General features: G+C 39.4%; 1 protein-coding gene across 1 annotated transcript in view; it reads left to right on the top strand.

The window, feature by feature from the left end:
- LOC126457260 (regulating synaptic membrane exocytosis protein 2) overlaps positions 1-13,574 on the top strand; it is a 1,246,504-nt gene that overhangs the window by 751,766 nt on the left and 481,164 nt on the right. The gene's annotated exons all lie outside the window — the stretch shown is intronic.

Here is a 13,574-nt window from a genome sequence, read left to right as displayed (position 1 = left end):
TGTGTATCCCATGTGAAGTGCATAGACTTTCTACAAATGGTTTATAAAATTATATAAATAAATAGATTTCTACCCACCATATAGAGGAGATATTGAGTTGCAGACAGGCACATGAAAAAGACTTCTAAACATATGAGTTTTCAGACAAAAGGCTTTCTTATAAAGTAAACAACACGCACACACACACACATTCACACAAGCACAACTGACACGCACATGACCACTGTCTCTGGCCACTGAGGCCAGACTGGAAGGAGCTGCACATAATGGGAGAAGGAATCTGGACAGTGGGTGTAAGGAGGAGGCTGGGACAGAGAGGAGGAGGGTTAGCAAGGTAAGGATGGAGAAAATAAAGTACTGCTTATGGGATGATGTAGGGCCATGGAGGAACAGGTTATAGCAGCTATGTGCAGTTGGAAGGTCAGATTGGAGGGGGGAGGGAGAAGTAGCAGATGAGAAAGAAAGAAAGAAGCAGAGGAGGGGGAAAAAGAGAGAGAGACATGTGGGTGTGTTAGTGGACTAGAACGATGTATAGTGCTGGACTGGGAGCTGGGAAGGAATTAACAATGAGCATTACATGCCACTTTACAGCAAAAAACAATGACCATTACATGCCACTCTGCAGCAAAAACCAATCATACAATTTTATCTTTCTTCCACATTACAGACATAATAGTAATTCAGTGCCAGCACTTTTATGTTCCAAATGAGCATTTATTCTATTTTTAAATGGTTTACTTGTTCTCAACTCTTGCCTGAATGGCTGAGCAACGGCAAACATTTATCTCTATTTTTATGTAGGCCACTGATTTTACTTCAGATTCTTTTATGGTTATAACATGGCACATGTATCTACAACTGGCCCTTTATGATACTAAAGTGATTCTGATTTTCCTTCAGTTCAAACAAATAACTTTACATTATTTTAACTGCTAATGATACTAGCTTATGCACTGAAGAGCCAAAGAAACTGGTACACCTACCTAATATCGTGTAGGACTCCCACGAGCATGCAGAAGTGCCGCAACATGATGTGGCATGGACGTAACTAATGTCTGAAGTAGTGCTGGAGGGATCTGACGCCATGAATCCTGCAGGGCTGTCCATAAATCTGTAAGAGTATGAGGGGGTGGAGATTCCTTCTGAAGAGCACGTTGCAAAGCATCACAGATATGCTCAATAATGTTCATGTCTGGGTAGTTTGGTGACCAGCAGAAGTGTTTAAATTTAGAAAAGTGTTCCTGGAGCCACTCTGTAGCAATTCTGGACACATGGGGTGTCATTTTGTCCTGCTGGAATTGCCCAAGTCCATCGGAATGCACAATGTACATGAATGGATGCAGGTGATCAGACAGGATGCTTATGTACGTGTTACCTATCAGAGTTGTATCTAGATGCATTGGGGGTACCATATCACTCCAACTGTACACGCTCCACACCATTACAGAGACTCCACCAGCTTGAACAGTCCCCTGCTGACATGCAGGGCCCACAGATTCATGAGATTGTCTCCATACCCGTACACGTTCATCCACTCAATACAATTTGAAATGAGAATCGCCTGACCAGGCAACACGTTTCCAGTCATCAACAGTCCAATGTTGGTGTTGATGGGCCCAGGTGAGGTGCAAAGCTTTGTGTCCTCCAGTCACCAGGGGTACATGAGTGGACCTTCAGCTCTGAAAGCCCACATTGATGATGTTTTGTTGAATGGTTTGCACACTGACACTTGTCCGTGTCCCAGCATTGAAAACTGCAGCAATTTGCAGAAGGGTTGCACTTCTATCATGTTGAATGATTCTCTTCAGTCATCATTGGTTCCATTCTTGCAGGATCTTTTTCGAACCACAGCAATGTTGGAGATCCGATGTTGCACCAGATTTCTGATATTCATTGTGCACTCGTGAAATGGTCATACGGGAAAATCCCCAGTGCATCACTACTTCAGAGATGCTGTGTCCTATTGCTCATGCGCTGATTGTAACACCACATTCAAACTCACTTAAATCTTTGCAACCTGCCGTTGTAGCAGCAGTAGGTGATCTAAGAATTGTGCCAGGCACTTTTTGTCTTATATAGGTGTTGCCTACTGCAGTGCTGTATTCTCCTTTTACGTATGTCTGTATTTGAATATGCATGCCTATACCAGTTTCTTTGGCACTTCAGTGTACATTGTTTGACTTTTGATGTCATCAAGCTGAAAAAGATTCTGTAGTTATTTGTACAGATTTCATTATTGTTCATTTCAAACAGGCTAAATATTTTTCATCAAATTTCTACTGAAATAGCATTAGACATCTGCCTCCACACTCACATATTCTATCAGTGTGCTTCAGTAAACAAAATTCTAATTATTAGCACACAGTAAATCTCAATTACTGGCATTTATGTTCACCAATACACAACATGATAATTTTTGAAATAAATATTTTAGATATATTTGAAATTTAAAATAGCAGGAAATGATTGTGTTTTCTTATTTCTCATAGATGACACAATAAAATAAAATCTTCCATACTCTCTCTCCTACCATTCATCATATGAACATGTTTTTTCCTGCATACAAAAATATGCTACACAAAAATCAGAATCTTCTGCAAGCTGACTTAAACCTCAATTCATTGACTTCCACTGTCATGAAAGATTGACCAGTGTAATATATTTATCAGCAGCTTAATTCCAATGCTTCCAATGTGAATTTACTTCGCTGGATCTAGTAATCATGACTACTTGGTGCAGCATGTATGGATGGTAGAAAAATTGCTCCTTAGCACTGACAACTGGCTGCAGAAGGTATAGTATGGAAACATTAAGAAAATTCAAAATTTGCTATAGAGGTTGACTAAGATGCTTTTGGTGATTATGTGAGTTTTGATGTTGTACATGGGTGTGTGAAGCAGATTAAGTTATTCAATACTTATTTCCATTATGAGCTACTATTCTTAAGTCTGCTGACCCCCATCAAAGTAACATTTCAGAACAGATTTGAACCATAAAGTGGTACAAAACCCTACACAGAATAAAACCTAGAACAGAACCTTAGATTCAGGGACAGAATCTTTTACTGAAACAATATGTGAAGGAATGCACCAGAAAGAAAAATATGGAAACACTCCATGGGGAAGGCACTACTTGCTACATAGTGTGTTCACCAAAGAGCAGCAAACTCTCTACCTATTCACTTTATTCATTTTCCATAATGTTTTCAGTTTCATTAACAAAGTGGATGTTTCCCAAATTAAAAAAAAAACTTCAGGAAGGGGTGGGTAAAATTTCAAATGTTTACAAACATGATGTATTTGTCCAAAATTAATTCTCTTTTTAAGCCAAATATTTCATTAGATCATGGATGAAATAGTTCATAAACATTGTATGAGCAGTTATGATTACCTTTAAAGGGTCATGGTACACACATTTATTATCTTTTCATTTACCCTACTGTGAACATTTTTTTAATGACTCACTTATGTTGAAACTGGTTGGTTGTACATTTTTTCATGCCTGTTTTTCCTTTCCAGAGCATGTTTCTTCATCATTTCTTGAACTATTTCACTTAAGATGGGAAATTCAGTTTGTTATGTTGGTAGGTCTTCCCCAGACCTTAGTTCATAAGTAGCAAATCCAGTAAACACATTCCACAGGTTGTTGATAACATTTTTAAAATTTTACATATGACTCCCCCAAGCAGTGTGTTTTATTGTAATGTGTTCTGCATAATGTATTGATGCCTTTCATGATTGTTTGATTCATATTCTCTTGGGAAAAATATGTGTAAATTTTTATGACATTAATTTTCTACATACCTATGTTGCTGTTGCGGTCTTCAGTCTGAAGACTGGTTTGATGCAGCACTCCATGCTGCTCTATCATGTATGAGGCTCTTCATGTCTGAATAACTGCTGCAACCTACATCCCCTTGAATCTACTTACTATATCCATCTCTTCATCGCCCTCTGTGTTTTAGCTCTCACACTTCCCTAAAGTACTAAATTAGTGATCCCTTGATGTCTCAGAATGTGTCCTATCAACTGATACTTTCTTGTGGTTTAGTGGATCACCAGATTTTTTGTCTCTCCAATTCCATTCAGTATCTCCTCATTAGTTATGTGATCAACCCATCTAATCTTCAACATTCTTCTATAGCACCACATTTCGACAGCTTTTATTCTCTTTTTGTCTTAATTACTTATAATCTATGTTTCATGTTGTAAATAGCCTTTCACTCCCCATATTTTACCCCTGCTACCTTCAGAATTTCAAAGAGAGTATTCCAATCAACATGGTCAAAAGCTGTCTCCAAGTCTGCATACGCTATAAATGTAGGTTTGTGTTTCCTTATCTTCTAAGCTAATTCATAGGGTCAGTGTTGCCTCACTTTTTCCTACACTTCTCTGGAATCAAAACTGATTTCCCAAGGTGGGCTTCTATGATTATTCCATTCTTCTGTAAAGAATTCATGTTAAAACTTGTGGTTTGGTTTTTTCACACCTTTCAGCAACTGCTTTCTTTGGCATTAGAATTACTACATTCTTTTTGAAGTCTGAGGATATTTCATCTGTCTCATACATCTTGCACACCAGATGGAAGAGTTTTGTCATGGCTGGCTCTCCCATGGCTATCAGGAGTTCTGGCAGAATATCATCTACACTGGGGCCTTGTTTTGACCTAGATCTTTCAGAGATCTGTCAAATTCTTTGGAGTATCATGTCTCCCATCTCATGTTCATTGACATCCACTTCCCTTTCTATAATAGTACCTTCAAGTTCATCTCCCTTGTATAGGCCCTCTTCACACTTTTTTCACCTTTCAGGTTTATCTTCTTTGCTTAGGACTGGTTTTCCACCTGAGCTCTTGATATTCGTACAGCTGCTTCTCTTCTCACCAAAGGCTTCTTTAATGTTCTTGTAGGTGGTCTCTATCTTTTCAATAGTGGAATATGCTTCTAAATCCTTACATTTGTCCTCAAGCCATTCCTGCTTAGCCAATTTGCACTTCCTGTTAATCTCAGTTTTTATACATCTGTATTCCCTTTGGCCCGCTTCATTTGCTGCAATTTTTAATTTTCTTCTTTTATCAGTTAAGTTCAATATCTCTTGTGTTATCCAATGATTTCTACTAGGCCTTGTCTTTTTATCTATTTGGTCCTCTGCTACCTTCACTTTCTCATCTCGTAAACCTATCCATTTGTCTTCTACTGTATTCCTTTCGCCTGTTCTAGTCAACTGTTGCCTAATGCTTCCTTTCAAACCCTCAACAACCTCTGATTCTTTCAACTTATCCAGGTCCCATCTCTGCAATTTCCGACTTTTTCAATTTCTTCAGTTTAAAAGTTCATAACCAATAAATTGTGGTTCAAGTCCATATCTGCACCTGAAAATGTCTTACAATTTAAAATCTGGTTCCTAAATCTCTGCCATACCGTTAGATAATCAATCTGAAACTTTAAAGTGTCTCCAGACCTCTTCCTCTTCTTTTATGATTCTTAAACCTAGCGATAGCCATGATTAAATTATGCTCTATGCAAATTTCTGCCAGGTGGCTTGCTCTTTCATTCCTTTCTCCCAGTCCATATTCACCTATTATTTTGTCATCTATTTCTTTTCCTAGTATTGAATTCCAGTCCCACATCACAGTTAAATTTTCATCTTCCGTGACCATCTGATTAATTTCTATTATCTCACCATACATTTATTCAATCTCTTCATCATCTGCAGAGCTAGCTGGCTTATAAACTTGTACTAGTGTGTTAGGTATGGGCCTCGTGTCTACATTACCTACAATAATGCTTTCACTGTACTGTTCGTAGTAGTATACCATCATTCCTATGTTTTTATTAATTATTAAATACACTCTTGCAATGCCCATATCTCATTTTGTATTTTTAACCCTGTATTCACCTGACCAGGAGACCAGTTCCTCCTACCACCAAACTTCACTAATTTTCACAATATCTAACTTCAAGCTATCCATTTCAGTACCTGCCCAATTTAGGTATCCAACATTCCATGCTCCGATCCATAGAATGCATGTTTTGTTTCTTCTGATGATGACATCCTCCTGAATAGTCCCCACCTGGAGATCTGAATGGATTACTAATTTTACCTTTGGAATATTGTACCCAAGAGGATGCCATCATCATTTAACCATACAATAGAGCTGTATGCCCTCAGGAAAAATTACTGCTGTAATTTTCCCTCACTTTCAGCCATTTGCAGTACCAGCACAAGAAAGCCATTTTGGTTGATGTTACAAAGTCACATTGATCAGTCCTGCAGACTGTTGCCCTTGAACCTACTGAAAAGGCTGTGCCCTCACATTTTTGTCTGCCCTCTCAACAGATACCCCTCCACTGTGGTTGTAATTACAGTTGGTCTTGTGTATTGCTGAGGCATGCAAGCCACCCTGCTAATGGCAAGGTCCATGGTTCACTGATATCCCTATACATTGCATAATTCTTTCAGAAATAAATTGATTCCCATTGTTTGACAAAAGTGACTTTGGTAAGCCCACATTGTGAAATTAATCAGTTTCTAGTTTTTATGCAATAGTTCTAGTGTTGGCCATCTTGATAGGGTACAGTTTTATACATTTTGAAAAAGTATACAGAACTACAAAAGTATGTTTACAATGGTCCCAGCAAATTCATTGTGATTAATTATTTTGGGACACTAGGAAAGACTGAATTCATTAATCCTTTTGATGGTACTGTTGTGCTCTTTACACTTTTCCATCTATTACATATAGCCAATCTTTTCTTTACTCTTCTCTGTTAGTTGTTGAATATTACAATTTCCTGAATTTCGGCCACAGTTCTTCTAGCTCTATAATAACCACAGCTGTCATGTAGGTAATGAACCAGTGTATCCAAATGTTGCTCAGGGAAATACAAGTTCCACTTTCATTTATGCAGAGTCTATCCTCTGAACAATAAACCCTTGTTTACTATATAATACTGTTTTGCCTTTACAATGTCATATGAATTCGAACATTGTTTCATTAATTTCAGATTTAGATCTTCATGTTGTTTCCTTCTTGTGTACTTGCAAATCTATGTCTACATCTACATTCTGCAAAGCACCATAAGGTGCATGACAGAGGGTGCATCCCATTGTACCAGTTATTAGGGTTTCTTCCTGTTCGGTTCATGTAAGGAGCACAGGAAGAATGATTGTTTGAACGCCTCTGTGTGTGCAGTAATTATTCTAAACTTCTCCTCACTATCCATATGTGAGCAATACATTGGGGGTTGTAGTATATCCCTAGAGTAATCATTTAAAGTCTTTCTTGGGATAGTTTATGTCCATCTTCGTGAGTCTGCCAGTTGAGTTCCTTCAGTATCTCTGTAATACTCTCCCATGGATCAAACAAGCCCATGACCATTCATGCTGCCCTTCTCTGTATACATTCAATATCCCCTGTTAGTCTTACGTGGTACTGATCTCACACACTCGAGCAATATTCTAGAACCAGTCACACGACTGATCTTTAAACAATCTCCTGTGTAGACTGATTGCACTTCCCAATATTCTGGCATTAAACTGAAGTGTATCACCTGCTTTACACCCAACTGAACCTATGGGATCATTCCATTTCATATCCTTACAAAGTATTACACCCAGATATTTGTGTGAGTTGGCCAGTTCCAACAGTGACTCATTGATATTATAGTCATTGGATAATGCATCTTTTGGTTTTGTGAAGTGCAAAATTTTATATTTCTGAAAAATCAGAGTAAGTTGTCAATCTCTGTACCACGTTGAAATCTTATCAAGATCTGACTGAATATTTATGTAGTTTCTCTCAGATAGTACTTCATTATAGATAACTGCATCATCTGCAAAAAGCCTGATTTTACTATTAATGTTGTCTGCAAGGTCATTAATATACAACATGAAACGCAAGGATCCCAACACACTTCCCTGGGGAACGCTCAAAGTTATGTCTACATCTGATGATGACTCTCCATCCAAGACAACACTACTGTGTCCTCCCTACTAAAGAGTTCTGAGTCCAGTTTCAAATTTCACTTGATACCCCATATGATCATACTTTTGTCAATAAGCTTAGGTGCAGTTCTGAGTCAAATACTTTTCAGAAATCAAGAAACACTTCATCTGCCTGGTTGCCTTGACCCAAAGTTTTCAGTGTGTCACGTGAGAAAAGTACGAGTTGAGTTTCACATGTGCGATGTTTTCGAAATCCATCTGGTTGGCATTGAGGAGATCATTCTGTTCAAAATACCTCATTATATTTGAGCTCAGAATATGTTCTAAGATTGTACAACAAATTGATGTCAAGAATATTGGACGGTAGTTTTGTGGGTCACTTCTAGTACCCTTCTTATAGATGCGTGTGACCTGCACCTTTTCCAAGAACTAGGCATGGTTTCTTGTTGGAGGGTTCTATGATAGATTATAGTTAGGAGAGGGGCTAACTCTGCCATGAACTCAGTATAGAATCTGACAGGGATTCCATTGTGTCTTGGATCTTTGTTAAATTGTAATGATTTCAGCTATTTCTCAACACCACTGACAGTGATACTTATTTCTTTCATCTTTTCAGTGGTATGAGGCTTAAATTAGGGTGTTCTCCTGGGTTTCCCTTTATAAAGGAATGGTTGAAAATTGTGTTAAGCATATCAGTTTTGCTTTGGTATCCTCAGTTTCAGTTCCCGTCTCATTCACTGGGGATTGTTCACTAACTCTGGTGCCACTAAAGCATATATACGAACAGAAATTCTTCACATTAATGAAATGTCATTTGACAATATACTGTTATGGTAGTCATTAAAGGCATCACACATTTCTCTCTTGATAACCAAACACATTTCATTCAGCATCTCTTTATAGCCCTACACTTTGTTTGTACCTATTATGCAGTAATCTCTGTTTCCTTAGAAGTTTCTCTACAGTGACTATATACCATGGAAGTTCCCTCCCATTATGAACTGTTCTGCTGGGCACATATCTATCCAGTGCATTGTCAACTATTCTTTTAAACTTGAGCCATAGTTCCTGTACATGCTCCTGCTCTGTGCTGAAAGTTTCATATTTCTCATTGAGGTATGGCACTACTGATTTTGTATCTAGTTTGCTAAATATATATATCTTTCTGATTGTTTTAGTTTTCCTTTGTACTCTGGTAATAATTGTTGCCAGAACCTTGTCATAGTCATTGATACCAGTTTCAATGTGGACATCCTCACAGAGGACAGGTCTGTTTGTTGCCATTAAATCAAATATATTTCCATTATGAGGTGGTTTTCAGAGAAGGCATTATTAAAGTTTAACAGGATGTCTTATCACACCCTCATTTTATACCCATCACTGATACTGAGTCTTCCCCAAACAGTGTCAAGTACAGCTTCAATTTCTATCTCAGTGGATTTGGGTTTATTGTGTCCTGCAACAAATACACCACCTCCATTTCCCATTTCCTGTCCTTTTGGTATACACTTAAATCTTCCCCCAAAATCTCACTGCTATCAATTTCAGGTTTCAATCAGCTTTCTTTACCTTGTGTTAAGTGAGCTTCATTGTTTTTCATGAACACTTGAAAGTCTGGCACTTTGTTGTGTATTTTTGGCAGTTTACCATTAGGATTTTAATACTATTGCCTATGGGAGGCATTCCATTTGATCTTAAACTGTTACCTCCTGTGTTTCGTACATCTATTGTTATCTAGATTGGGTGGAGCCTCGCCTTAAAACAAAAAAAAAAAAAAGCCCTTGTGTGTACCCCACTCACAGTCAGCTACCTGAGTAGCAGTCTCTGATGTGCAGTGCACACCTGACCTATTTAGGGGGACCCCACAGTTCTCAACACTTTGGTTCAAGTCCAGGAAGTCAAAGCCTAGTGTGTCACACAACCTTAAAAAAGTCTCTGCTTCAGTCCTTCCACTAGACTCAGAAACAAAGGACCACAATCAGTTTTGGGGACAACGCTGCAAATTATGAGCTTCATTGAAGCTCCAAGCATAAGACTGGTCTTGTCAACCTTATCTGCCAGTCACTGGAATAACGCAAAAATGATCTCGGACCCCACACAACAAGCATCATTGGTTTTGACGTGTGCCACAATCTGCAGCTGACTGCACCCTGTTCCCTCAGTGGCTGCCAGAATGGCCTTTTCAACATGTTCAATGAGGTCCCCAGGTATACACACTGAGTGCACCTGGTGTCCTTTCCTGTCCTTGCTGCCATTTCACTAAGGGGTTCCATAATTTGCCATATGTTTGAACTACCAGCGATTAATAGACCCCTACTCTTTTGTGTTTGCCTCCTCCTGACACCAGACAAAACAGGTTAAGTGAGTCCCACTGCCTGTGTTTCAGTTTCAGTGAAAGGCAGTACCTCAAACTTGTGGGTTAGGTGGATTGGTACAACAGCCTGAGATCTCTCTGGTCCCCATCCACCCTGTGCAAGATGCCAAGCCCCACCACTGACACACTGTTTGGAATCAAGTGGACAGGTAATGACAGATCCTTTACATTCTGGGGAGGAAACAGGATCAATGGCATGGGATAGTACTTGAGATACCTCTGGTATAGGTATCAGAGGTACACGACTCTCTGGAACTCTTCCAACACACTGATTTGCAGCAGCTGCCAATCATTTGATGTAGTCAGGATGATTTCTAGCTGCTTGTGTATGTCAACCAACTGTCCCATGTTTGAGAAATGCATTCACAGTGGGGCTGCATTTTGGCTGATGCAGTTAATATACAACAAATGCAGGTAGCATACAGGGCTACTCCTCTTTAAAGGAAAACTAGATATAACACAATATGTTAGTTAGAAGATCTCCTGTAGTAACTAAATCACAAATGCTGATTTGGCACAAATTGCTCATAGATTATGCAAAGTACAGTGGCAGCTTCTGAAAATTCTCAAAAATGAATGTTTATTTCCAATGATGCACAATGAAATTCAGGAATGATGTATACTTTGGTTGAACTGTGAACCACAAACACTGGTTTGCTAAGAATTAAATTACATATCCAAAATGCTCGTACTGCTAACTTAAGAAAATATAGTTTTTTAAGAGTCTGAAAATTCTAAAACTACCCTATTTCCCACACAATTGTACAATTAAATTGGAGAAATATTGTTGTGAATGAGAATAGGCATACTGTTCTCAACAATTTTTAAAGAACAGGATTTAGTTTAAGCCTACAATTGACAATAACAGTACTAGTATCTCTTGCAAATGTGTCAGCATCTCTATACATCAGACAGCTAGTACAGGTGCAGAGCATTTACAGTGCACAAGTGACATCTTAAACAAAGGAAGCTTGACAAGTTGGCCATAGCTGAGCATTGCCTGGAAAATGGACACAAAATACAGTTGAAAAACATGAGAGTCTTGTCTAATGCATCAACATACTGGGATTCTGTTATAAAAGGCACTTTCTGATTGGTGCCAGAGGATGCAGTCTTGGCTGCCACCTACTGGCAGGTACTCCATATCAGCGACCTCAGTAGTCATTAGACATTGTGAGAGAGAAGAATGTGGTGCTCCGTGGAACTCATGGACTTCAAACGTGGTCAGGTGATTGGGTGTCACTTGTGTCATACATCTGTACCCAAGATTTCCACACTCATAAACATCCCTGGGTCCACTGTTTCCAATGTGATAGTGAAGTGGAAATGTGAAGGGACACGTACAGCACAAAAACGTACAAGCCAACCTCATCTGTTGACTGACAGAAACCGCCGACAGTTGAAGAGAAGCATAATGTGTAATAGGCAGACATCTATCGAGACCATCACACAGGAATTCCAAACTGCATCAGGATCCACTGCAAGTACTATGACAGTTAGGCGGGAGGTGAGGAAGCTTGGATTTCATGGTTGAATGGCTGCTCATAAGCCACACATCCTGCCGGTAAATGCCAAATGATGCCTCCCTTGATGTAAGGAGTGTAAACATTGGATGATTGCACAGTGAAAAAATGTTGTGTGGAGTGACGAATCAGAGTACACAATGTGCAATCCAATGGCAGGGTGTGGGTATGGTGAATGCCCAGTGAACGTCATCTGTCAGCGTGTGTAGTGCCAACAATAAAATTCAGAGGTGGTGGTGTTATGGTGTGGTCGTGATTTTCATAAAGGGGGCTTGACACGGATGTTTTAAGCACTTTCTTGCTTCCCACTGTTGAAGAGCAATTCGCAGACAGCGATTGCATCTTTCAACAAGATTGAACACCTGTTCATAATGCACAGCCTGTGGCAGAGTGGTTACATGACAATAAAAACCCTGTAATGGACTGGTCTGCACGGAGTCCTGACCTGAATCCTACAGAACACCTATGGGATGTTTTGGAATGCCGACTTCGGGCCAGGCCTCACTAGCCGACATTGATACCTCTCCTTAGTGCTACACTCCGTGAAGAATGCACTGCCATTCCCCAAAAAACCTCCCAGCGTGTGATTGAATGTATGCCTGTGAGAGTGGAAGATCTCTTCAAGGCTAAGGGTGGGCCAACACCATATTGAGTTTCAGCATTGCTCGAAAAGCTCTTGACTAATTTACTTCAAATTTTTAGAGGGTACTTTAAAAAATGTTTGGGGGAACATAGGCTACACATTTTTAAATATATATGCTATGTTCATGTACATATACCTGTACATTATATAGATGGGAAAACTTGTTAGCAAAGAAATATTGTTAGGAGAATTCTCCAAAAGTTCTTTATTGGTTTACTTCCAATTTTTATATGATCCTCTAATAAATGTTCAGACAGACATAGATACATATTTTAATATATATGGTATACTACATGAAGGGGAAATGCAGTTAGCAATAAACTCAAAATATTCCTGACTGCTGTACTAATAAACATTGAGACAAACACAGGCTATATATTTTTAAATATATATAACAAATAAATATATATCCATCTATCTATACTTACTGTATAAGACAAGTCATTGATTAATGTTGTTATCAAAAATGTCAAAAAATACTTGACCAGTTTACATCAAATTTTTCACGACAGTGAAAATGTGTATGTTGTATAAATACACTCCTGGAAATTGAAATAAGAACACCGTGAATTCATTGTCCCAGGAAGGGGAAACTTTATTGACACATTCCTGGGGTCAGATACATCACATGATCACACTGACAGAACCACAGGCACACAGACACAGGCAACAGAGCATGCACAATGTCGGCACTAGTACAGTGTATATCCACCTTTCGCACCAATGCAGGCTGCTATTCTCCCATGGAGACGATCGTAGAGATGCTGGATGTAGTCCTGTGGAACGGCTTGCCATGCCATTTCCACCTGGCGCCTCAGTTGGACCAGCGTTCGTGCTGGACGTGCAGACCGCGTGAGACGACGCTTCATCCAGTCCCAAACATGCTCAATGGGGGACAGATCCGGAGATCTTGCTGGCCAGGGTAGTTGACATACACCTTCTAGAGCACGTTGGGTGGCACGGGATACATGCGGACGTGCATTGTCCTGTTGGAACAGCAAGTTCCCTTGCCGGTCTAGGAATGGTAGAACGATGGGTTCGATGACGGTTAGGATGTACCGTGCACTATTCAGTGTCCCCTCGACGAT

Source organism: Schistocerca serialis, chromosome 2 (genome assembly GCF_023864345.2).
Source record: "Schistocerca serialis cubense isolate TAMUIC-IGC-003099 chromosome 2, iqSchSeri2.2, whole genome shotgun sequence".
Classification (NCBI taxonomy): domain Eukaryota; kingdom Metazoa; phylum Arthropoda; class Insecta; order Orthoptera; family Acrididae; genus Schistocerca; species Schistocerca serialis.
Note: the sequence above shows the minus strand (reverse complement) of the source record. Positions and strands in the feature narration are given on the sequence as shown.